This window comes from Palaemon carinicauda, chromosome 37 (assembly GCF_036898095.1).
Source record: "Palaemon carinicauda isolate YSFRI2023 chromosome 37, ASM3689809v2, whole genome shotgun sequence".
Classification (NCBI taxonomy): domain Eukaryota; kingdom Metazoa; phylum Arthropoda; class Malacostraca; order Decapoda; family Palaemonidae; genus Palaemon; species Palaemon carinicauda.
The window spans coordinates 11,552,090-11,579,400 of NC_090761.1; the positions used below are offsets into that span (position 1 = coordinate 11,552,090).

Sequence of the window (27,311 nt, forward strand, 5' to 3'; positions counted from 1 at the left end):
CCCCAAGGCAGCGTATTGAGTGTGACCTTGTTTGCTGTTGCAATTAATAGTCTCATTAGTCACATACCTCCTGGCATACAAGGATCACTATTTGTCGATGACTTTGCAATTTATTGTAGTGGATCATCTGCACTACAAGCATGCCAAAATCTTCAAATTGCAATAAATGCTGCTTCCGCATGGGCAAATTCTCGCGGATTCATGTTTTCTCCTCAGAAGACCAAAGCCATTCGCTTTACTCGTACTCGTAAAAGGGAAGAGATCCCCACCCTTTTCTTAAATGATTGTATTTTGCCATATGAGGATAGTGTCAAGTTTCTTGGAGTCATTTTCGACAAGAAAATGACTTTTGGTCCCCATATAAATGACCTATCTATCAGGGTTAAGAAGTCACTGAACATTCTGAAAGTGATATCGCATTTTGATTGGGGTGCTGATAGAACAACTTTGCTTAGAATTTATACATCTTTGTGTCTGAGCAAGTTAGACTATGCATGCCAAATATATGGGTCAGCTACAAAGACTTTACTTGGAAAACTTGATATTGTTCACAATGCTGGGCTTCGCATCTGCACAGGTGCTTACAGAACATCTCCCATTGACAGTCTCTATGTTGATTCTGGCATACCTCCCCTTTCCATTCGCAGAGAGGAGTTGAGTTTGAGGTTTTTAGCTAGGTCCCTTGCTGTGAGAAACAATCCTAACTGTAAATATGTTAGGGCGCCTTTAGATCGGGCTCCTAACAGATCTAGAGTGCCTAAGCCTTTGGAAGTACAGCTGAAAAATGATGCTAGAGAAGTAGGCCTGTTAACAGCACAGATAGCAGAGGTAGGATATCCCAAGTCTCCTCCTTGGTGTAATCCACCTGTTAAAGTATGTTTTACGGCAGGAGGGAAAAATACCTTACCTAGTAGGGTAATGAAAAGTGAGTTTTTAAATCATGCTGCTCAACATCATGGGAAACATGTTTTTACAGATGGCTCCAAATCGGCTGCAGGAGTTGGAAGTGCAGCTGTGGTGGGGGATATTGTTATTAGAAGGAAACTCCCATCCTCTTGTTCAATTTTTACTGCTGAGCTGTACGCAATAATTCTCGCAGTCCAACATATTTTTAAAAATGGCAACCAAAATAGTTTTTATACAATTTTTACGGATTCCAATAGTGTTTTACTCTCATTAAAACAAATTATGCCAGGCCATCATCTAGTACAAGAGGTGCAGGACTGGTTAGTACTTCTGCAGTCTAGGAAGAGTATCAGTGTTCACTTCTGTTGGGTCCCTGCCCATGTTGGGGTGGATGGGAATGAACAAGTAGATAAGGCAGCAAAGGAAGCTTCAGGGCTAAGTAATCCATCCCCCTTGAGTATTCCTTACAAAGATCTTAGAAGTGAGATTCATCTTTACTGTAAAAATAAGTGGCAAGCTCGATGGTCTGAACGGACCACCAATACAAAATTGAAACAAATCCACCCATTGGTGGATAAATGGTCATCTTGTAATTCTACAAGTAGAAGGGATACCATTATTTTAACTAGGCTGCGTATTGGCCATACACATGCAACGCACAATTATTTAATGAAGAGTGGGGAAGGGAGACAGGCCCCTCTTTGTAATACCTGTCAAGTGACAATGGATGTTAAACATATTTTAGTCGATTGTCCTGTTTTTAATCTCCAGAGGAGGACACATTTACTCCAGGACAAACCGTTAAGAGATATACTGGGGGAAAACTGTAATACCCTGAACTTGAGAAAATTTATACAAAGTATTGGGTTATATTACGAGCTATAATTGATTTTATTAATTTATTTATTTATTTTACCCTTTTAATCCCTATTTATTTCACATCTAGATTTTATTGTATGAAAGTGTTACGATTTGTATTAAAGGTTAAAATGATACTAAATGTTGTGAGTGTACAGATATGATTGAATGATTTTAGTTATATAGCGCTGAATGGCCTTTGATGCCCCAGTGCTTGGCTTAATGCCTAAATCCCATATTCAATTCAATTCAATTTAGATCTATCAGCAAGGTGTCCTACACCAATGGGATCACTTATACTCTACACTTTTCCCTCTTTTCAATCTGATATCCTGGTGGATCAACAGATTTCTGATTATGCCCAGGTGTCAGGAGTACCATGGTGGCTCCCAAATTACCACAAGATGAGCTTGATTCTGATCTGTTAGCACATTGAGGCAAGTATCCCCAGAAAACTGTGAATGCTTCCTCTAATATGTGAAGTCGTTTATGGTTAGAGACTGTACAGTATCTCCTCCGAGCAAAAGACTTTGCGCAGGAGATGTGTTGAGATCTATAATGGGCTCTTCAGTTACCTGAGGAAGAGAACCTTTTTCTGCAATTTTGTCGTAGAAGGGACACTCCTCCAATCGTCATTGCTCCAGCGCATGCTATGGTCATCCTTGTTCTTGTCTTTGCTAAGAGAAGCGCCTCTCAGTCGTTCTAGGGAAGGCTATTTCTCAGCTTTAAGCGAAGTCCTCCAACTGAGAAGCTAGATCTATTCTCCTCTTGGAAGTTGTCTATGTTCATGAAGAGATTCAAGTAGCCTAGTTGTGCCCACCCCTGGAATGTGGAATGTAAATAGGAACGATTTCCATTTGTATTTGGCATGTAAACAATGTACAAACGAGCTACAAGCGAGGGGTGTGCTCTACAACGTTCACAGTGTCACACACAGGTGACGTTCATAAGTCATGGTTCTCTATCTCCTCCCAAGTCTTGATCGGCTAGGAAGAGACTGATTAAGTTTGAACAGTAATTAACTGGGTCATTGAGTTTAAAATGGAAAATCTTCACTGGACAGCCTGATAGTTCTGTAAATTATACTGATAAATGAATGTAATGAGGATGGTAATATGACATCTAGTCTAATAACAGGTTGATCAAACATTCTTCAAACTAGTCAAGTTACACAAAGCAATAATTACACTGATGAAAGTAATGCAATGTCTGATATATCAGGTCGATGGAGCATTCTACGACATTGGATATAGACATGTTAATCATGAGATGAAAAATCATAGTCTTCATGCCATTTGGGCGTTTTGACAGTCCTGGATGGCCGGCCCACGGCGAGACCAATTGGTGGGATGGGATTTGCTAGTTGGGGTGGAGCGGCTGGCGTTGAAGGTCTGACACGACTTGGTGTTGCTGGTGGGGGCAGTGGAGTTTGGTCGTTCGGCGTTGTGTGTATAAGCTGGCGAGTGTGGTTGGCCGGCTTTACAGGCGTGAGTAAGGGGAGGTTGATCGACTGATGTTGGGTAATGTCAGTCAGCCAGCAGTTGTGGTTGGTCAGCAGGCGGGTCCGGCGGTGTTGATACGTGTCGGTTAGTCTCCTTCGGCTTGGTCGGGGCCGCGCTTGCGGGTGGTTGAAGGGGTATGCCACCATAGGTTATATTTTCGGCTCTGTCGGGGTCGTAACCGGTGTGAACTTTCTCAGGAATTTCCGATTGCGCAGCGATACTCGGCCCGAGCCATCAACCTTTACCACGTATTGGTCGTACTGCCTTACCTCGACGACTGTCCCGGTCCTGTCCCATTTGGTGGGATGTGGGCCAGTTTGATTCTGGATGCGAACATGGTCACCAACCCGTAGGGGTGGCAGACGGCGAGTGTGTTGTGACCAAGTGTCCATCATGCGGACATGGCGCTTGCGTAGGGCTTCTTCCCTGGATGTCAGGGTTTCGCGCCATGTGGTGTGGGAGTTGTACTTCCCAGGAAGGATAGGGATGAGATCGCGGATCGGGTGACCGAAGACGCACATGGCTGGGGAGATTCTTGTGACTGGGTTTGGAGTGTTCCTGTACTGGAGGACTGCTTTCTGAACGGCATCTGTGTCTAGGTCTCCATTTGTCCCCGTGTTGTTAGTAATCAGGCGCTTCATCGTTTTCACTCCGATTTCCGCTCGGCAATTGCTGTGTGGAAATGCTACTGATGACAGTCGGTGGTGGACACCCCAGTCTCTCAAGAACCCACGTGTTTCGGTTGCCGTGAATTCTGGCCCACCATCGCTGGCAAGTTCCTCAGGAATTCCGTACGTGACGAATGCACGGCGCAGGTTGTCAATTAGTCCTTTGGCACCACTGGTAGACTTTGATATAAGTGGCCAGTTCGAGTATCGGTCCACAATTACCAAGTAGTGGGCGCCCTTGTGAGTGAAGTAGTCGGCACACATTGACTGGAATGGGTAAACAGGCAAGACGGGTGGGGTAGGGGGGGCGGATGGTTGGGAGGGGGCCATGCGGTGGCAATCCTCACAGTTATCTCTAGTCGCCTGTATGTCTGCGGTAATGCCTGGCCAGTACACTGATGCCTCTGCACGAGCAGTCATCATGGAAACACCCTGATGTGCCGAATGTAATGCGGATAGGACACCCTGGCGCAAGCACGTCGGGATGATAACACGATCTTTGAACAATGCGACACCGTCGAAGGTGATGAGCTCGTTCCGTAGGTGGTAGTACGCACGGAGGTGTTGTGGCATGTCATCTTTTGATGTCGGGAACCCATGTTCAATGAGCTCTGTGAGCGCGTGAAGGGCGGGATCGCTTGCTGTAGATTCCCGTACACGGTTCCAGGTGACCGCTGGAAGGGAATCTAGGGCTGTGAGGTACGCGGGCTCTTCAATCGTGCATGTGTCACAGTCCCTCATGCGTATGCCGGCAAGGATATCGTGGTGGACCGACGGTATGGAGTGGTCGCAGACTGATGCATTGTCGTCAGGGAGATACAGTTTTTTTGGGTTGGTGTCGCCTCTCGGATGACGTGAAATGGCATCAACTGCTTTGTTGCGCATCCCTGGCACGTATACGAAGCGGTAGCGCAGTGTCTTCTCCTTTAGGTTGCGCAGTCGGGGATTCGGGATGTCATCCAGGGATCGGTTCCCCAACACCTTTAATAGTGGCTTGTGATCTACTGCAATGACCAGGTTTGAGCAGCCGAGGACAAAGTAGCGTGATTTGTCAAGGGCATCGGCTACCGCCAGGGCTTCCCCCTCTATCGCAGCATACCTGGATTCGGCTGGGTGCGTGAAACGACTCCCGACTAGGGTCACCTTCCAACCTTCGCGGCAGCAGAATGGCTTGTCTGTTGGGCATTGGCAATGTTTTTGGAATAGCCAGAACCCGATGCCTTCTTTAGACCAATCGGTCGCAAGGCATGTCGGCTTGGTTTTGTCGAAGATGCGCACCCCGTTGGTAATTTCATCTACAATGGCCTCTTTAGATGCTTGGAATGCGCCTTCAAGATCGTCGGTCCACGTAAATGCCTTGTCGGGTTTCAGTAGCTCGCGGAATGGGAGCATGCGCTCAGCCATACTGAAAGCATAAGACACTTGGTTTACTAGGCCAAACCACGATCGAGCGTCGGTAATGTTCTTTGGGCGTGGGAAGTCTGATATTGCCTGCAGGTATTTCGCACAAGGGCGCACACTGTCCATTGAGATGGTGAAGCCGGCGAATTCTACCTCGCGACAGCCAAACAAAAATTTGTCGGGATTGAGGGTGATGCCGTTTCTTCCGCAGACGTCGAGCCAAGTGACTACCTGGTAGAAGCTTTCCTCAATAGTGTCGGCCCACAGTAATGTGTCATCAACGCATTTCGTCATGTCACGGACGTCGGATACTATCTCATCATATCGCCTTGAGTAGCCATCGCCTGACGCGGCATAGCCTTGTGGGGCGACACAGTATCGATATCTGCCCCAGGGTGTGATAAAGGTGGTCATGTGGCGGTCCTCCTTGTGCAGTGGTACACTGTGGTATCCATTCCAGGCATCGAACACTGTTTTTAGTTTCCCCGGTGGGACACAACGGGCCTGATGAAAGGGCGATTGGGTGTGGTGTGTTTCACGAGTGGCATGAGCATTGAGAGCCTGAAGGTCTACCGTCCTTCTAGGCTTCCCCGTCTTCTTGGCGCAGACTACCATTCTGTGGCACCATGTCACCGGCTCTCCTACGGGCACTGGCTCGATAACTCCCATTTTGACATCTTGGTCCAGACCTGCCTTCACGGTTTCTTGCCAGTGTAACGCTACTGGAATGGGGGTGTGATGGGCAACGGGCTTAGCATCTGAGTCAACCATCAAGCGCATCGGTGGGCCCGCCATCATGGGGAGGGGCTGGTGGACGCCCGTGTTGAATGTGCTGGAGGCATAAAGTTCCTTCAGGTATTGTTGAATGGCCTCCCTGTTACCTTCTGTGGCCGGCATGGGGATAGACGTAGGTTTAGGTGGGGGCGCCGTGCGCCGAAGACAATTGCATTGAGATGTCACGCCATTGTCACATGTATCATTTTGCGGTGTACAATTGTCTGTGGTTGCCGCACTGCATGACATCTCACCCAGTGTGGGGAAATCTTTGGAGATTATGCCAAGATCGACGCAGGCGCTGCGTGACAAGAACACTCTGTCGGTCGAATCCGTGACATACACTATTTGCCGAGATTCGGTTTGCGGATCTCCGGCGTGTGTTCCGTAGAATCGGACGATGGCTGCCCCTAAGATACGGATATCTTGTTTATTCGCAGCCTTCATTCTCATCGAGACCGGGAGCAGGTCCGCGGTCGTCAGGTCCATCTGCTCGATAACGTTAACCCCGACCAGACAACTCTGGCAACCGGTGTCGGCCATGGCAGGGAGTGTTGCAGGTCTTGCGCGCTTGACCGGTCTGAATCCCAGGGCGAGGTAATCCCCTGCATGGATGCTGAGTCGGAGGTTTATGAACGGCTGCGGTTGGGAGTTCCGCCTGAGCCATCTGTCGCACATGTTGTCATACAGGTGGTGATATAGTGCTAGCAACTGTTCACCGTCGATCGTTCGGATATCTGACATGGCACACAACTCTACGAATGCTGCCGTCTGTTCGTCGCATGTGTCTGTGTTGGCAGATTCAGCCGCCAATTTACTCCAGCACATTCGCTCTATGTGGTTATCGCGATTACATTTGCGGCACTTTCTACTGTAAGCCAGGCACTCAGTCTTCCTGATTCGCCAGGGCGCATTCTTGCCATGGCCCTTCTCACCACAGTACCCGCAAACAGCTTGTCTGCCACCGTCACTTGCATCCGTCTGACGTGCATCACCCCTGTTTACCGCGTTTTGGCGCTTGATGCGGCGATAGGAGCTGGTGACAGCCTCCGCGCCATGACTGTGGGTGTCCAGCAATCGGGACGCAGACTGTTTACCAGACTCTCGCTTCGATGAACTTGATCGTTTCCTCCAGCGACATCTCCTGCCGCTGGTCGCTAAGTAGATCCAGCTGGATGTCCTGGTCAGCGATACCTCGTGCAAGCACATCTTTGATCACGTCGTCCGCAAAGTTTACGTTTAGTCCACATATACACTTCCTGACGTATTTGCACGTGTTTGCTTGGGCCTTCACGCGGGCGTGAAATGCCCGTATCGGTTCCTCGCGGCCCTGTCGCATGTTTGAGAGAGCCGCCCGCACCACCATTGCGTTCTCCCCGAGCACTGCGAGGGCTTTTATCGCACTAAGCACCGCATCCTCCGATTCGCCTACCAGGCTCCTCCCCGCGGCGCTGGTGATGTCCTTGCGTAGGCTCTCCTCACAACATTCAAGGAGCTGTACCACAACATCATCCCCTTGGAGCCCGGTTTCCTTGCGGTATTCGCCCCAACGAGTTAGGAAATAGTCCCACTCGCCACTCGTGCCGGCCGCTGATATCGTTGGGCGCTTAAGTTTTTCAACCTTGGTGCTTGGCGGGTGGTACTGAGCTACTGGGCCCTGGGCATGAGTCGTTGTGTGTGCGTTCAGGAGCGCTGCGGTAATGATGGGCTCTGTGGATGCCTCGGTTCAATAGGTGCATCCAGGCACTGGGCAACCAATGCTTTGTGCGGCCATTTTGCTGCTTATCACTGTGAATTACCTACTAGGGAATTACTGACAGAGTGAATCACTTAAATCACTGTAAACCATTTGGATACTACTGACCTTTTGAGTCCTTTTTGCTGTATTCACGTTCTCCACAGGTTTGCGGGTTTGTTCATATCGTGGTGTAGGGACACACAATCGGGTAGATTTAGTAACAGACTTAACTTTAATACACAGCAACACTGTTCTTGACAATTCCCGGTTGCATTAGATTCAAGTCCATTCACTTTTGTTATGGCCACGTTTAGTTTACCCTTGGCTGGCACTAGTCACCACATTATCACTCAGCTCGTTGCATCACTTACAATAATGTCTTTCAACAATGACTTCTCCCTCGGATCGTTTGTACATAAATAGGAACGATTTCCATTTGTATTTGGCATGTAAACAATGTACAAACGAGCTACAAGCGAGGGGTGTGCTCTACAACGTTCACAGTGTCACACACAGGTGACTTTCATAAGTCATGGTTCTCTAGAATGTGATTAATATTCGCAAGTTTCTTATGAACCTTTGAGATAAGTGTCAGACAAAGATCTGACTCTGTATATTGTCTCTCAGCCACCGTAGCTTTGTCAAAGTGAATTGGTGAACTTTTGACATCTTGCATATTCCCAGTCATCCCGAAAGACGAAAGGAGTTTGCCTTCGCTGGTTCCTGGGTTAGTGGCCAAGACCCAGCTGCCCACGATATTAAGTTCAACTCCTCCTCCATCTCTTCTCTGGAGGCATCCAGGGGTCATCAGAGTTAGTCTCTCTGTCCTGCCGGTTTACTCTTGGTGTGGGTCTGTGTCCTCTCTCAAAGACTACAAGTTCCAGGTCTAAGGTCCAAAGTGTGTCTAGCTGACCGACTGAGAGAGCTTCCTTTGCCACCTGTCAGTAGTTCTAACTACCTCGTTAGATATTAAAGAATAACCCTCGCCTTGCTGAATCATACTTTAAGTAAAGGACTTTGGTTTGTATAGTTAGGAAAAATACAAATTACTTAAAACTTTTGTGAATTTTCAGCTTGAGAGAAAATGTTAATATTATTTATGGTTACATAAAACCAAATGAAAATTATTAAAAGCTGTTATAGTATTATAAGACGATTTGAAAATCGTCTTACTCTTCAATTAACTGAATTTGTTGTCCAGTCTATGGTCTTGTATAACTCGATAGTACTCTTTCCACTTATTGTGCTTTCACAATTATACAAGTGTGAAAAGTGTGAAAGCACCTGATGGGAAAGACGTAGTAGCACAGAGTTACATAGTGTAATGTCCCTCGTTATGTCTGTTTAAAATACTGTACGTCATTTCTGACATCCAACTTGCTTTGTTTTGTCTCATGTTACATCAATCTCCATGTCAAGATAGTTAAGTAGTGTACTTCAGATGGAAGCTTGATAATTTTGATGTCTTGTTTTTATAAAACGAAAGCTGGTTATAAGTACTTGTTCATGTTCAGAACAAACATACAAACATTCAGATACAAACACAAATCCAACCGAAAATAACAAAGATAAGATATAGAAATAACATAATGAAACAATATTATATCATTTAATACAGTAAGCACAATGACGTTTGTTATAACCTGAAATCTATTTCATATGAAACCCGACTATTTGCTGACTTTTACAGCTAAAAATCAAAGGCATGGGATTCAAGCTTGGTCTACCCTAGGCCAAAATAAATCAAAATTACTTACAAACAATTCAACTTACAAACAGCTTCGTGGAACCAACCAAGTTTATAAGTTGAGGACCTATATAAGGAACCTTCTGAGTCACTTTATAGGAACCAATTAAGGACGTAGGGTGTGGTACTTCTGCAAGCTCAGAGTAAGTTGAGACTTATTCTTTTATATTAGGTCATTTTCAACCACACTTGTAATATTGTGATTGGTTGTCTTGTATATTTGCTGTTATATGATTGAATAGATAACCATTAATATCGCTTAGTGGAATACTTGGCCCTTCCTGAGAATAATAAGTTTTGCAAATAGAGAAGCAGTTACTGTATATGGTGATTTTGTTGACTTTTAAGATCTCAACTAATTGCCTTTTTCTGTTGTATCATCTGATTATACTCATGTATGATCAATGGGACTGTTAACACTAGCAACCTTTATATATGCATTCTTAACTGCCTTTCATTTTGTATTTATTACAATGGTTATGTAAATTACAAGGTTATTTTAGCATATCTCTCTCTCTCTCTCTCTCTCTCTCTCTCTCTCTCTCTCTCTCTCTCTCTCTCTCTCTCTCTCTCTCTCTCTCTGCATGTAAATTCTTTTGATTTAAAAATGGTTATCTAGCATTTAGTGCCTGACAAGTTAGTTTTTTCTTGCTGAAAAAGATTAATTGAAGATTTTCCTAAATCTAACCTGTGTATTTTATTAACCTATATTAGAGGAATTTTCAGCATCTGTTATATTTATGAAGTATTTTTATTGATGTCAGAATTGTATTCAGAGTTGTAGAAGTGTATACACTAGAAAGTGACAGTAATATTGATCTTCTAGTGATTTGTCGAGGCTACTGAATGCAGTTAGCAGTACAGTCCTCTCCCGTTCCCTTGAGCCTTATCATTTGCCGTGTTCTTACCAAGCCGTTTGGTTTCTTTAACTTGGTGTTGCCTTGATGACCACCTTCCATTCAAGGAAAATAATAGCATAAAAGTATAATTGTTCGGTCTGTCTAAAACAATATCTAGTAAATTCTTTAGCGTTCATATTGAGTAAACTCTTCAATATCTCAATGTCTTTAACATCATAAATGTTCTGTCGTCATCAATATGTTCATCAACTTTGTAATACCAGTGGTATAATTATTCTCTCATATCTTTCAGGTACATTTGCTCCTTTTTTACTTGATGGAAGGAGCAATATCATTTTTCAGTCACAAGTGGAATATTCGTAAGAACCAAGCAGGAAGAAAATATGCGTTTGAGCCAGCCAGCCTTCATCTTTTGGACTAAATCTACACTTCTTGGAAGAAAGATATATCAGTCAAGGATGGAAAATACATTCTTCAAATATCCTAGAATTGCTGAGGAAGTCTACAAATTAGATGTTTTGTTTAGTTTTATGGTAATATTCAGCTGGTTACACCAAATCTCATTTATAAAGCCCATCTTTGTTTAATCACTGTTAGATACTTTACTGTATTTGGTTTAGCACTGTTGTAAGCAACTGGTCTTCAAATTTAGACCCTCCACCAGTTTACTTCGAATTTTGCCTCATTAAAAGTTTTTTTAATATTCTTCTAAGAAAATCGTGAATCTTCAACTATACATTGGTCATAGCATCAGTTTGTATGCCCCTCACAGTTGCAACACTTTCCTCAACTTTCCAACTTTTCTTACTCTGTCTTGTTCAAGTTGTCATCCCACATTTGAGAACAGATCCTCCAGCTCAGGCATAGGAAATCACAGAGATGAGAGTTGATAGTATAGTTAGGCTCTCTTAGAAAATAAATGAATAAATGACAAATTTACATATAGTTAGCCCTCTGTCTATTTAAGATGAAACCCTTGAAGGTATTGGGTAGTAGAGGGCAGAGGACATTGGAGGAATCCACTCCAAAAAGGGTGTAATTGGGTAAGCCTACTTTGTACCTTCAAATTCCCTGTGCTAATACAAACTGTGTTGATAAAGATCTTAGATTCCTTAGGAAAAAAAGTCTAGTTAAGCAGAGTAATATATTTTATATAAGAGTTCAATAAGCAGAGTTAATTCATTTGATTACTCCATAAAACCTCTACAGTACTTAATCAAGCATAATGTTGATCAAGACATAAGTTAAGTTTCTTGAGTTATTGGCCTGCCTTTTTACTCATTTCACTACACAAGCAATCATTCTAGTGTGATTTGGGTTTTGTAGATTCAAAGTATTGATAGTACTTTATAAAGTATACTATAAATGGTAAAAATCATCATAAATACTAAATATTTCAGTGAAATTCTCTTGTAGGTTACTACGTATTGTAAACCTTTAGTTGAACAGAGTCGTCTTGACCGTTGTTCCATTTCCCAACAAGAGGTGAATCGCTCAGCCAATTGGCTCTGTGTTGAGGCTGGTTACTTAGCTAACGTTGATCATTGATTATAATGTGAAACGAAGTCCACGTCAGAGGAGTTGGACAGCTAACTGAGCATTGACTGAAGGATGTAGATAAGAGAAGCCAAATCATCAAAGGGTTATTAGATAAAATCTTTAGGTTACATACAGTTCTCTTTGCAAGGCCAACTGTAGGTAGTAATTTGTGGGGAGGTTTGTGATGTATATAGTATAGACAGGTTACTTACAGGTTACAGTATTGTGTACTTGAGATACATAAACCATTTTGACAGATTTTGTCGGCTCCAAACTTCAAACCAGTTTACCATAAGAACAGACTTTGTCCCCCATAATATCAACATTGTGTCACATATTGTCTTATTATTTACAAAAGCAGTGAATCAGTAAACCTTTCATTAATTGTGTATAATGAAGGATAGACGTTATTTTACACAACTTTTATAATTTATTAAACTTCCCTCTCAGGTATTTTCCATTTCATTGACTTGCATTCAGTCTTGTCACTTCGTCCCTCTTAAATCAATTCTTAAAATTTTCTGTAATTATTTGTTACTTGCTTATGAATATATTAAGATATTCTCAGACTGACTACAGCACAATAACATACATACTGACAATAGTTCTTTCATAAGTCATGTAAAGACAACCCCAGCTTTTGAATTAATATCTTTCTCTTTCTCAAGAACATTTCTTAAATAGGGCATTTAAAATGCTAGACCGTTTTCCCTAACTGCAAGGAGGCTACCAAATTACCTTTACAATATGTTAATGATTTAGTAAAATATCTTGTTCACTTTTAATTGTTTAAAATCTGATATCTCTCTCCACATTCATGTTCACACTAATGTTCCTCTGGATAACATTAGGGCTTTGCGTTATTTTGCTTTTATTTCATTAATGTCTTTACACTGGGAGAATTTAGTATTTTCTAATTTTGATAAAATCTTCTTTATTAGAGTAGTTTGAAGTATTGTATATTAGTACAGAAATTTTAAGCTTCCTTTCGTTACTACAAAAGTTTTACTTGATTATATTTGAACGACAGAATTCATTACAGTAATAGAGATCTTCTCTTTTGCTTAGTATTACGCCCTTACTGGAAGCCCTTGATCCTTCTGACGTTCCATCCACAAATTTACGTCTTGGTCTTCTCACTACCCATCTTTAGCCCTGTTGGTGTCTGTAAATTACTTGTCGCCGTCGGCGGCGCCCACTCGTGTCCGAGTACAGTATTGGGTTCTGTCGTTAGCCGTGGTGGAGGAAACGACAGAATGCCAGTAGCTGGGTATATTGTTTTGGGTGGTCGTGGATTTGCAACGGCCACGCACACACACTTGGCCCACATCGTTTTCACCGCGGCTCAAGACATATGAGACAGGCGGCTTCTCCGATGTTGGTTGCATCGGGCTGCCGGGTTCTTGTTATGTCAAGGCCCGCCTTGTTGCCTGCCCGACAGGCCTTTCCCTCTTCCGCCGGCGCTGGGAAGCTCCGCCGTTGGGGTCTTGTTTGGTTTGATTTTGGAGTTTTCCTTCTCCTAGCCTTTGCCTATCTTAAAATAAAGGAGAAGGCCTATAGGGGTCCAGTCTTGGTCTGGTCTCTCAGAGCTGGCCTTAGCGGTATGGTTGAGCCTGCCAGGGAACCTAAACCTTCAGACTGGTTCACTTAAGTATACAATACAAAACCATTTGAAGGTTTGATTGCAAACTATTAACTTGAAAAGTTAAAAGCATGAATATACTTTCAACAGAATCCACAAGATTCCACTTACCAGTATATTATTTACATAATTTTATTCTTTACCGACACATTATCCAAAGAAAGGATTGTGTGAGATAGAGTACTACTGACGACCAACACAAGTACGCATTGCAAACTCCAATGGAAATTAGCCTTGCCTAAGTACAGTAATTGAACTCAACTACAAAAGACACTATTATCCTGCAGTTTGAACACTTAATAAACTCTTCCTGTATCACCTTTACTTTTAATTTGATTGTATGCGTAAGACCCTTTTCTTTAAGACTTTTAAATCTTTCTTATGGTATTTTAATTGTGTTTGTTTGCTGATAACCACTTTTGAACTTTGCTTGCTTTATAGTCCAACATTCACTTCAGATGAACTTTGAAATATAAATGTTAGTCATATATTTAAGGCTTCAAAATAGCCTAACAACTAAATGTTTTCAATAGCAACATCAGAGATTAGTTTGTAACACTAAACAGCTTCTTAGAATTATGTCAAAATATTTGTACGTTATTTTTCTGAAACTTCTGCTCGGCTGAATCCTGTTTTGCAAACGGTGTTATGAAACGAAGAATAAGGGTATTGATTTTGAAGTTGTGATGTAAATAAAAGATTGCTTTAATGTTTATTAACCTTTACAGTGAAGAAATTTATTTTTACTCTGCCATGACAAAATCATGAAACTCATATGTTTGAAGAAGAGAGAGAATTGTGGTTTATAACGAAATGAGATGTGGTTCTGTGGTTTAGGTTTGGTTTGAACTGAAGAGGTTTTAATTTTCACGATGAAGTTATATATGGAGACATTGGTATTTTAAATGAGTTTTTGGGAAGAATCTTTATTGACTTGGTGATTTGATACAAAAGCCATTTTGGGTATGTTCAGGAATATCAGATAAAAGTGTATAAACTGTTTATAGAATTACCTCTGGGAGTAACATAGTTTAATGGGATTGCCTCTAGTGGGATAAATTAATTGTTTTACGATTTTGTATCAAGTATTTCTGTTAAAATCCAATTTTAGATTTTTATAATGTTAAAATGTATGGGCATTGTTAAAAAGACTAGATTTTAAAACTTTTCTCTATTATGTTATAACAGGTGTAACAAAGTTAAAATCTTTAGAATTAGTGTTGACAACTTGGAGGGGACTTTATCTAATGTTCTGTCAAACTAAAAAGGAAATACTTAGTTTTTTCATAACTGTCTACCTCTCTGTTGAGTCACAGAACTCTCTTCTCTTCTTTGTTTTCCTAAACTTTTTGAATACTACAAAATTATACCATTATCATCATCGCCTTTTTTATAGACGCACAAGTTCTCTATTTTTTTTTTTTCACTTAAGAGCTTCGTCTCCATCCAGTGTACTGTATTCTTTGGTTCACTATTGGCCTTTGTTACATTCTTTTACTTTCCTGTGATTGTACAGGACTTTTTCCTACTAATTAATATGGGACTTTTTATTCCTGTGCTTATCACGTTTTTAAATAGTCTTTGTCATATTCATTGTCATTCGACGAATTTCTGTAACCTGGTCTTCAAGTCACATTCTATATAAAAACATATTATGGGATTAGTCTTGATATGATGGCTTCATTTACTCGTGTAATTTGTGCTTGAATTCATTGTGGTTCTGTGTTTACATTAATTTTTTTTCCAATAATTTCTTGGTCCTCCTTACAGGTCCTCATCCTGTTATTTCCATTTCTTAGACATTTCTGAAATATATAAAGTAATTTTTTCATCTCTTACCAAACTGTGTGTTGTAGAAATTCATTCCGTCCCTGACTTGGTTTATTTTTAGCTTGACAAAACATTGATCAAACTACAGTAGTACTTGTACTCAGGGGAATCAAATTTTAGTCTGGAGTTAAGAAATCTGTAATATTAACAGCATAGATAAATCCATTGATAGTTTTAAAGCCAAAAGCATTTCTTTAAGTGTAAATTAGTTTATTATACTGTTCAGATGTTTAGTTATGCTCATAGTGTCTGTTATCTCTATTATACTTTTGGCTCCAAGTTTTAAATTTCATTGTCTTATGGAAGAGTTTCATGGTTGGTCAAGTCAGATGGCAGAAGAAAGATTTCAAGATGAATAATATTTTTGTGTCATTTGGGAAAGAAAGATTTAATGGATGATTGTATCTGGAAGCAGTTAGTCATGAGGTTATACCATATTATACCAAAAAATAATTGTTTGGTTGGCTTTTGTGAACGGCCAGAATATTGATTTTGTAAAGTGATAGAGATTTAATCCAACCCAACTGTTATTGACTGTTCCTCTGGGCTGTATTGAAAGCACAACTGTTTATCTGTGGACCAAACTATCACAGATTTGAGGGACTAAATGTTACCTGTGTGTGTGTGTGCACGTACGTGTTATGTGTTATTTACCATCTCAATATAAAGTGTAGAGAGTTTCAAACCCCATGTGCTAACTTCATGGTGACCTACTGATCACTCCGAGCGGTTGAAAATGCAATGTTTGCCCACATCCGACTGGATTAAAAAGGTGGGGTTATATGTGGTCCAAGAATGAGCACATCTACTATTTAATGGGGCATTTCCTCCCACCTAAGAATTCACAACTCTCTTCTGGGTACTCATTTACCCGAGAGCATCGCCACCTCTTCCAGCTAGGTCTATGGATGTGAGTGAGTCTAGGCTAGATCATTTATCAGATAAAATCGGTTTCTCCCGCCCGCTGGTTCAAGTTGATATTAATTGTTGTCCAGTTCATTTGATTCTCAAAAACAGTTTAATAATGTTGACGCAGTATTGTTTGACCTTGTAAAAATTATGTAATCTTTGCCTTTAGATTTTGTACAATGGTTTTCCTGGTCTGGTTTTTCTTGACCATTTTTAATCAACTGATTATGTCAGGATGTCGTCCATCCTTTAAGATCATACTCCAAAATCTGGGAGTGACCTGGTTGTCTAATGTGTATATCTGAACTGGTTTGTTCCTGCCTTTGCCTTGCCCTTTTGCTCAGTAATGATATTTTACATTGAGCCAAATGTTTGAATATTGAAACTGTTTTTTGTCAACAACTGACATTATTACAGTCAAAATTTCGGGTTCTTTGTTCCAACTTATTCAACGTGTTTTTGTCCTGTTGTTTTCAAGAGGATCCTGAACAGTACCTGGAATGCTTTCAAAAGTTTTCTTTCTTTTGAATTTCCCCATAATTTCAATTATTACATGGCTTAAATGTCAACTTTCACCAGGGGAATTCCTGTATAATCTATTGAATATTTAAAGTACTGTAGTTCTAGGTGGTCTTTTCAAGATTATCTCAAGTCCTGGATTATAATTTGTATATAAATTTTGGTAGATTTCCTTTAAAATTTAAAATATTAACTTTTCCCTATTCACTGACATTTCTCTCTACTTCCTGTTCTTCTTTAAGTGCAACTGCTTTGCTGTTACATAATATTCTGGACTTTGCCACGAGATTTTCCTGATGTAAAATGGCCGTTCCACAAACATTGGAAACATCTGGTCACAAACTTGGCTGTTGATGTTTCCTGTTGTCATTTGTTGGTTCCAACAGAATTTAATTGTCGTTATGCCAATCCATCTCTGGAGGAAGGCCAATGACATTATTATTTGTATTCATAAGATGCTGTTCTTTTAACTCTTAGTTGGGAAGTGTCTGTCCTGGTTTTTCCACAGAATTTCCTGCTCATTTCAAAGCAGTATAAAGTAGCTGGTAGGATACCAACATGATGTTCCACGAGTTAAAGGTTGGAAACACTTTTAGGGAAAATACTTTGTTTCAGCTGGAAATTAGTTCCAGTTTCTGGACTTGAAAACCTTTGCTGTATCCAGTTGGATGAGACTTTGTATCTTGCTGTCTGTATTACATTTGATAAGGAATAAATATTATTCTTTACCCTTTTGACCTGATCAGCACAACATATTCCTTTGCATTAATTTCATTGTGATCTGTTTTTCTGGTTTGTTACAACCCGTCAATATTGGTTCTTGCTGTCGGCATTACGTTCTCTGCATTGCATTTGATAAGCAAGAAGTATTGTTCTTTATCCTTCGGACCTGATTTGCACAACTTGATCTTTTGCATTATTTCCATTGCAATTTGTTTTTCTATTTCTGTCCCAATACAATATTGGCCCTTGTCGAGGAACAAATTAATTTTGATGGCCACAATTTGATTGATGAATTGGTAAATGAATCTTTATAACTCAAACTATTTTTCTGCGGCCCTCGGTCTTCTAGCAATCTGCTTTTCCAAGTATCACTTGCAATTGCCTGATTTTTCTCCTGTGGCTCACTATCTGTATAAACTTTCAGAGATGTTAAAAATGATCGCTAGAATTTGTAGCCTGTTGCTACACTTTTTGTTTTTGCCACTTTTCTTCCATTGGAGTGTCCAACCTCTTGACCTTTACTCTGCAGTGCAACTATAGTGTTGCTTCCTTTGTTGCAACTATGGCGAATGTCCTAACACAACCATATTGATCAAATGAACAATGTTGGAGAGATTTTTGTCATGGTGATTCTATCTATTCGTATATCTTTGGCCATTCATTTAACACAGTTACTTTTTCCCCAATAATCTTGGAGCTATTTTTTTTTATGGGCTGCCAACACAGGAGCCCATATCTTGCATAAGGCATTCTTAAACAAACGAACAATGCTATTTAATTGTAAGTAGTGCTTCCTCACCTCTCAGACTAACTGCCCAAATGCATTAAGGTAATGTTCTGTCATCCAATATACTCTGGATGTGTAGAGTTGAAAGTGTAAAAGCCACGGATGTTGGCCACTTTCAAAGAGGTCAAGACTTTACCAGGAATAATGGTATGATTTACTGAATAACCACAAAGCCAGCTATGATGAAACATTTACTGTAAGCAGTTTATTGCAAAATTAATTATTGAGGCTTTTCAATTTTATTTGTAAGATATTGTAGGAAAAATTATAGATTGAAGCATACCAACAATGATTTTGCGTAGATTTTTCAAGGGGTAGAGTAATAAATGAATGAGCAGGAAAAAAATAATTGATGTATAGAAGAGGATACAATAAAAATTCATATAAAGAGACAGTAATTTTATTAACCCTAAATAACTTTACATCAGTCAAAATGCCTAAAAGCACCTCTTGGGTTGCATGGGGCAGGGAGTGCAGTGTGGCCACCCACCTGAAGAGGAGGAAAAAGAAAAGAAGATGAAGAGTTGGTGGGGATGAGGTATGCGATCCCAGACCCTTCTTTTTCATTCCCCCTTCTCTCTCTTCCTCATTCTCCCTCCCCCTTTCCTTGTTGACTTTGAGCGTTTCTCTGATTCTTTTCCACAGTGTCTCACTCTCTTTTGCTCTCTTACCCAAGTCTCTGTTTCAACCATTTTCCTCCAGATGTTCAGTTCTGTAACTTTGGTCTGAAATATGACGACGACTTAGTATTTTCCTCGTCAGTCAAATTGACCTGAAGGAATATTTCATTTATGAGTGACCCTTAAATAGTTCTCGCCAGTAATTTTGTTCATTTGTAAAGGGACTTTTAATGTTCTTTATGAAAAATAAGTGGTTCACTGAAGTTAGTATTGCATTTATCAAAATCATTTGTCTGTTACTCATTGTATGCTGCTATTTTGATCCAATTATTTTAGTACTGTATCTAACTTTTCTAATGAATACATATCAGTCTTTCTTTGTGATATTTCTGCTTTTTTTAGCAAATTTAGAAATGATTATGCACATTTGATGTATATTGTATGAGAAAATATGACTTATTTTTGGCACACAAGTTTGAATGCAAATCTAGAAATGGTGAGTGACTGAAACACAAGTACATGATTTGATGTATATTTATATGAGAAAATAACTCATAAGACTTTACATGGATAAGGAAATATTTAAAATCCTTCTTGTTTCCCAAAGGAACAGAAAATTACCGTCTCAAAAACTCTGCAAGATTTTCTTTTAGATAAAAAAAAAATGAAAACCCAACCAAGGCCCTCCCCAAGTCCCACCTAGTAACGAATGATTAAAGCAGTTTCTATTCTTTAAGAATGGTGTTACTAAGTCCTTGAATGTTTTCATTTTCTCTTTTCATCTTTTTTTTTTTTTTTGCAATTTATTTTCATATACAGTTTCACATTAATTCACATCAATGTATAAGATTAAACTGCTTATTTTACTGCTTACATTCTGACCTTCGATCTCCCTGATTGAACAATTTTATGAGAAACTATTCAACAAAAAAATATTTCTTGAATTCATGTAGTCTCAAAATTTCTTTGGTAGCTAAAACGCCACAATACGTTCAGATGAGATGAGATACACAAATCTTTATTTAAAATATCATCTCCGGTCAAATACAAGTAAAAGTCACTTCAACCAAATGGTATCAAAAGACATTAAGGCCATTCTCGCATCGGCAATAATTGCGGAAATATTTCTATTCAAATTCCATTAAAAAATTACACGGGAACCATAGACACCAAATTGTGCAGACAAAGACACAGAATACTTCATGGGTCACACGCTTCCATCTCTTGAGCCAAAGACAATTTTCCAAAGAAAGAAACAGCCTGTAGTCGACCGAATCCTATGCGAACCTCTTACACTAGACTTGTAACAAATCCTGAATAGAAGAACCATGGTATCCTCAAGCCCTTGTCAGTGCTATATGAGGAAAACATTATCGGCTGAATATGGAACACTTGCGTAGGTTTGGTACAGTTAATCGGCATCTTAACTGTCTTCCAGTCTTTTAAACTGGAATGCTGATGTCCAGAGTATTTGAGTCGCCTCTCTTCAACCAGTGATGTGTTTCTGAATCAACCTAAGAAACACACTTCCAAGTATCAAATGCACCAAATGAATTCATGATATATCAATCAAATTTGATTTTGGATCATCATTGAAATACAATGCTTTTTGGAATGTCAAGCAATGTATGTTCCAAAGAAGAAAAATACGGTACTTTACAGTTCCTGAAGGTACAATAATGCACAGTAATTTCATCAGAGTACAGACAGCTCCTGTCACAACTCAAATATTTGATTGCTAAACAGAGGATCTGCTTCCAACAATTCACTAGAAGTAGTTTCAATATAAAGTACCATATTTCAATGGCATTCAGTTGCCTCTACTGAAATTTGGACAAACAATCTATTACTCCATGCGGGACATGTCCAAAATCTAGGAGTGAACTGTACCAAAAAGACTTGACTACAAAACATAGTCATAGAATCACCAATATTGACAAAAAGTCCTTATAAACGACATACAAATAACATCTATTAGAACAAGTATTTTCTTAAGAGTATCTGCCCAGCAGAGAAAAGGCTTCACGTCAAACTTGTCTAAGATGTGATCTTCCTTCCAGATTAGAAATAATCTTCACAAAGAGGGAAAGTCAACTTAGTCGGACTTGAGACAAAGATCGAAAAAATGGTTGATATTTCATTGCAGCAAAAGCAGGAGTTAGATCATATAGAAGAGAGAATGTTATATCCAAATTAAAGGAAAGAAAAATGTAGATATAATACCAGAGGTTTGTGAGGTAATCCCATAAGAATATGAGGATGATTGAAGACAAAACTTGTACCTGGATATATAGGAACAACACTTTCTCAGAGTCATAATCTATCACTATGTCCTTCTCTATTAATATTCTCCTCCCAAACCTCTATTAGGAAAAACAAAAAAAGACTTCTCAAACACCACAACAAATTAAAAACTTATGTACATTGCCAACAGTGAGCCAAACCAGAAGAGGACTACCAACCTCCCATCATTGAACCTGGCAAATGTAGTCAACTCGGATAAATTTGACAAGTTCCTCCGACACCTGAAATGACCTGAAGGTCTTCTGGTACCTTCAATTATCCACAAACTGCAATGACTCCACCAACATAAAAGCATAAATGTCTATTATCTCCTCTCTCTGCATTTCTATAATCCAAAACTTTAACTATGGAGCATTCGGTATCCGTAGGGTTCAAGATGCAAATCAAAGGAGCAAATGACCATAACACAATTTCCAGATGATGCGAATCACCTCATCATTATTGGAGATTTGAACACAGATGTCAGGCAACAATACCTGGTTTCTCAGCGTCCTTTTTAACATGCATAACAATTCATCAGATTATCTTCTTGATCAAAAATATCCACAAAGACACTTCCACTTTCATTACTTCCTTTCCAGAGATCATTGTTTGTGATCAATTCAAAACAGCAGGAAACCAGACACTGAACTAATTTAAAGATTTAAAGGCTACTCATGAATGACAGTGACAATGCCCTGGATAGCAGCGCTATGCACTAGAAACTGACCTTATATACATACGATCACTGCCCAAGCTAAGACAAGGGAGGGCAATGGCTACTGATGACTCCCCCAAAACCTCCCATCCCTAACTCACGAGGATGGTGAGGTTGCAGACACTACAAGAAACTAAGGAGCTTGAGCAGAACTCAAACCCCAGTCCAGGAGATTGCAAGGCAGGGACGTTTCCAGTATGTCACCACAAAGAAAAAATGAAGATGAGATTAAAGTTATTGTCAGAAGCTCAACACAAAAGGCTGTCTGTCAATAGAATCCATTTATGAAAAGTTCCAACAAGAAAGACAATTCCATCAAAGAATACTGAAACGAACAGACTTCAAAGATAATGTTTCTAACATCCTGATATGAATAGAATTTTATCATTTCCTTCTGCCCTTTCTACAAAACGCTATCCAATGACCAGTCTTTTCTTGATATAGATTTCATCTCTAAATAAAGAACACATGCTGCTCCACTACAGCTGGGAGAGAGAAGGATTCTGGCATATGATAGTCAGGAGAAAAAATTCTAATATGATATCTAAATAGATGGTATTTTTAATCAACTTCAATCAAACGGCAGAAGGCAGAAGATCGCCACCAATCTTCAGATTAAAATAGTCAATAAACAAGACTCATAACCATTGTCTGATTCCATTTCAAATCAAAATCACTGAAGGCATATTTTGACCTTCCTCATTTATTGAATAAAAATAACAGTGGTTTTTCTTTGGAGCTCAACATATAGGTCATGGTAATAGAACTCATCAGATGAGCAAAGTTCTTTTAGGGGAAACTCCCAAACAGAGGAAAGAAATCCTTTCCTATCATCCGAGACTCGGCTTTAACCAATAAAGCTCTCGTTAGATTGACTGGCACAAGCCTTTCTCAAAAGACTGTGTAACATTTCTGAAACCTGAAATCTGTCTTAGGGACGAGAAAAGGATGACGTATGACACCTAGAGGATTTTTTGAGTACATGAGGCACAGGCACACCTTCGTCTTATAAATCAATACTCACAAGCTTTTAAGGGAAACCCTAGAAGGTTTGAAAAGCCAGCATAGGATACAATTGTCAAAGCAAGGTAATGGACAGTCCATGAACATGAGTACCGAGTACTATACTGTACACTTGAAAATGCATTTAAAAAAATCCTTTTGCAATAAAGATTGCATATAGGTGGTGTGACAAAAAGGTACCATCATATACAAAATAAATTAGTCATTTATGATCTTTTTATAGAGAGCTACAATCATTTGCCTTCGTGTTTATTGTATACAGTAGACACCTTTCAAAGTAGGCAGTTCATTTCAGTTAATCCTTGTTCACAGATTGCTTCCTCTGGGTATTTTCATTAACCTTTTATTGTTGCTGCAATCTTATCACAAACAGAAGGGTTTGTTTATTAACTTAGGAGACTTTCTAGTTTCGTTAGCAGTTTTCTTCACCTCCATTGTGTATACAATACAAATCTGTAAGTCCAAATTGTGACAAGAAATAGGTATGTGGCCACTTCTTTGGATTCTGAGATTCTTGAAGACTATATTCAAGTAACAATCCATGCATTTCATTATTTGATTCTGGCTTAACTTCATTCAGATGCTGACCTGTTCGGACACCAAAGCCTGCATCAACACTCGAAACATAACAGTGTTCTGCTGGAAATTTGAATACTGTACACTCTTGTGGCTTCTTCCTCTGGGGGGGGGAGAGAGAGAGAGAGAGAGAGAGAGAGAGAGAGAGAGAGAGAGAGAGAGAGAGAGAGAGAGAGAGAGAGAGAGATGCTCTCTTTATATTGTCATACCAAGATGAGTGTTTAAATAACTCTCATTCTCAGTGATAACAGATGAGCTTCTTCGAAAAGATTTCAGAATCATGAGACAATTTTTTTAATAAAATTTGCTCAAACAACTGCTTGATTCCTCTTTGAGGATTGATGCTTCTTTTTAGTTTGAGAATTTGAACGAGATTCTTGTGCCGACTGTTTTTCAAGATAAAACTCATCGTGCTGCAAGAGGCAACTGAAGACCTTTACCTAACCTTGGGTCTTCAGAAGCAAGAAGGAAAAAAACAGGCGCTTTATTGCAAACCCCCTTTTTCCCTCAATTTCAAAGGTTGGTGGAAATTGTAACCTTTCAGAGCTCGGATCGAAAAGAAAGCAAGAAAAATTAAAAGAAAGAATGAATGGTCAAGGGAACTTGAACCATTATGGAAAAGACAGACCTCTCTGCCTCTTGAAGGAAGAAAAGCTATCCTCTCCTTCAATCAATTCCATCTCCTGAATGTACATCTGGGATTACTAAATCCCTTGATAGAGATCTCGCTAAAATTAGCGCATGATGCGATTTATGAGGCATGAAGTTGAACCCTAAAATCTCAAAAGCATGATTGTAAGTTGGTTGAGGACAGTGGCTCCTCAACTTCTGGATCTTTGAATTGATGTCTCTTTAACAATATAGAATTCATTTAAAATTCTACATGTGATTTTTATATTGTAAATCTACTTTTGAGAAACACATTCAGTCTGCTTCCTCTCTAATTACACAAAAAATTTGCTTATTGAGAAAGTCTTTTAAGATTTTCAGTGATCAGCCTATCATGGAGAAATGTTCTAATTCCTTCATTCTTCATTATTTCGAGTATTGCTCTCCCGTCTGGTCTTCAGCTGCTGACTCTCATCTTAATTTGTCGGATAAAAACTTGGTCTATTAAATTCCTGATCTTTAATATAGATATTAATCTCTGTCACTGTCATTCTGTTAGCTCATTGTGCATGTTGCATAATATTTTTCATAATTCTCATCATCTTTTACATTGAGATCTTCAAAGACTGCACCATAATATAGGTTGCACTAGGTATGCAATTAATTCTTGCATTCTTGCCTTCTTCATCATAAGGCTTAATGCTACTCTGTATTCTAGGACTTTTATTCTAGCTGAGACAGACTGTGGAATAATCTTCCTAATCAGACAGTTGAAATGGTGGAACTTCAGAAGTTCAAACTTGTTGCAAATGTTTTTTTCTGTTGAACAGGTTAACTTAAATCTCTTTTCATAGATTATTTGACAGATCTATTTCAACATTGTTACTGATCACTGTTGGAGCACTTGAGCTTATAGCATCCTCACTAGTAATTGTAATACGTCATGAAAATCATGGAAGAGAATGCCACACTTGTATTTGTCTTGAAATATGATCAGACACAGGAGACAGGAGAGAGATCATCAAAGCAACTAGATCTTTCAGGTAAATTTCTAAGGATATCTTTGTCCTTTAATTAGTTTGTGACAATTTCTAAAGTTGAACCTCTTAAGATTTGCAGGATGCGATAATATATTGCACAGTGCAGTACAGTAATTTAAAGTGATGTTCCATTTGGCTTGAAGTTCTCCCTAATTTCATCAACTGGGTATGAAAATATTCCTTTCTCTTTTTTAAATGAGGACATACTATATTGACGAAGATTCCATCCCAAAGAAAGACCTTATTCAGTGGAACTGTGTGGATATTCTGAATTCTTGTCCCATATTTAAAATAAGAATATGATCTTCTTTAGTCCAAAATGAGCTACTACGTATGCATTTTAAAAAAGAAGACATCCCACTGAGCATATTCTTTGAGACAACTCAAAACACATTACACAGTCTGGATGTGAATGGTAAAGAAGAAAGGTCCAATGCATAAGTGAGCTTTTAGGAATATGGATTGTCAAAATTGAGGCTCTCACTTATTTTCTATCCTGAAACACCAATTCTTCAAATTTCAGTTTAATAAAGACATCTTCAAGTCATCAACATGAAATGGGGACTGTCCAAAATATTTCCTGAAAATGTCTTACCACAATCTCAAAATATTTTCATTTCCATATTTCCATGAACTTTCCAAAAGTCTTTTGTTAATAATATTACAATTGCTTCATCGACTTTCATTCATCGCTTTATTGTGAGATTTCAAAACTGCATATTTCTTTAGTCCAATGGGTCAATCCTCGAAGGGGATCAGCTGACTGAGAATTAAAGCCAGACAAAATTTGCTTTTCTAGAAAAGTGAGAGATGACCCTCAAATGGGTTAGTAGTACACGATGCTTGTTTTTATTTTTCACACAGCCCTCCGTACATTAGGCTCTTTCAAGCACAAATTTGAACCCTCAGTTTTGAATGGTCTTCTGCACTCTTCATCCTGTCAGGTTGCATTTCCACAGAGCTGTGTACCTTCTCCAACCCTGCGTTGTTCCAGTGCTCACATTTTATTTCTAAAATTCTATGGATCCACTCGAGTATCTAATTCAACTACGATAGAATACTGTACAGTATTAAACAATCTCAAATCAATACCAACCGTGGAAGGAGCATAAATCATAGGCTTCTGACTGTAACAAAGTTTAGGCAATTACCACTAGAGTGTTATTGGGTACTTTGAATGGCCAGACAGTACCTGTACTACATTGGATCCCTCTCTGGTTACGGCCATTTTTTCTTTTGCCTACACATACACCAAATAGTCTGGCCTAATCTTTCCACATTCTCCTCTGTCCTCATAAACCTGATAACATGAGATTACCAAACAGTTCTTCCTTGCTCAAGGGGTTAACTACTGCCCTTTAAATGTTAAATGGCTATTTTGAACTTGGTAAGGGTAGAAGACTCTTTAGCAATGGTAAGCAGATCTTCTAGGAGGACTCTTCAAAATCAAACCATTGTTCTCTAGTCTTGGGCAGTACTTAGCCTCTGTAGGTAGTGGGTTGGCCAAGGCACCGGCCACTCGTTGAGAAACTACCGCTGGAGGGTTATGGGGGTCCTTTGACTGGCCAGACAATACTGCATAGGACCCTTCTCTCTGGTTACAGTTCTTTCCCTTTGCCTACACAGACAGTGAATAGTCTGGCCTATTCTTTACAGATTCTCCTCTGTCCTCATACACCTGACAACACTGAGATTGCCAAACAATTCTTCTTCACCCAAGGGGTTAACTGCTGTACTGTAATTGTTCAGTGGCTACTTTCCTTTCGGTAAGGGTAGAAGACTCTTTAGCTATGGTAAGCAGATCTTCTAGGAGGACTCTTCAAAATCAAACTATTGTTCTCTAGTCTTGGGTAGTACTTAGCCTCTGTACCATGGGCTTCCCCTGTCTTGGATTAGAGTTCTCTTGCTTGAGGGTGCAGTCAGGCACACTATTCTTTCTTCATGACAGATCTCTTTTAACGTTATTACTGATCATAGGATATTTTATCTTGTCATTCATTACTTCTTATAACGTATATAGTTTATTATTTTCTTTACAG

General features: G+C 39.6%; 1 long non-coding RNA gene across 1 annotated transcript; it reads left to right on the top strand.

Moving 5' to 3' along the window:
• Window positions 1–9,506: 9,506 nt before the first annotated feature.
• On the top strand, window positions 9,507–15,627 carry LOC137629452 (uncharacterized). The gene is made up of 2 exons (XR_011041508.1): window positions 9,507–9,737; window positions 10,747–15,627. It is a non-coding gene; the product is annotated as an uncharacterized lncRNA (long non-coding RNA).
• Window positions 15,628–27,311: the final 11,684 nt, after the last annotated feature.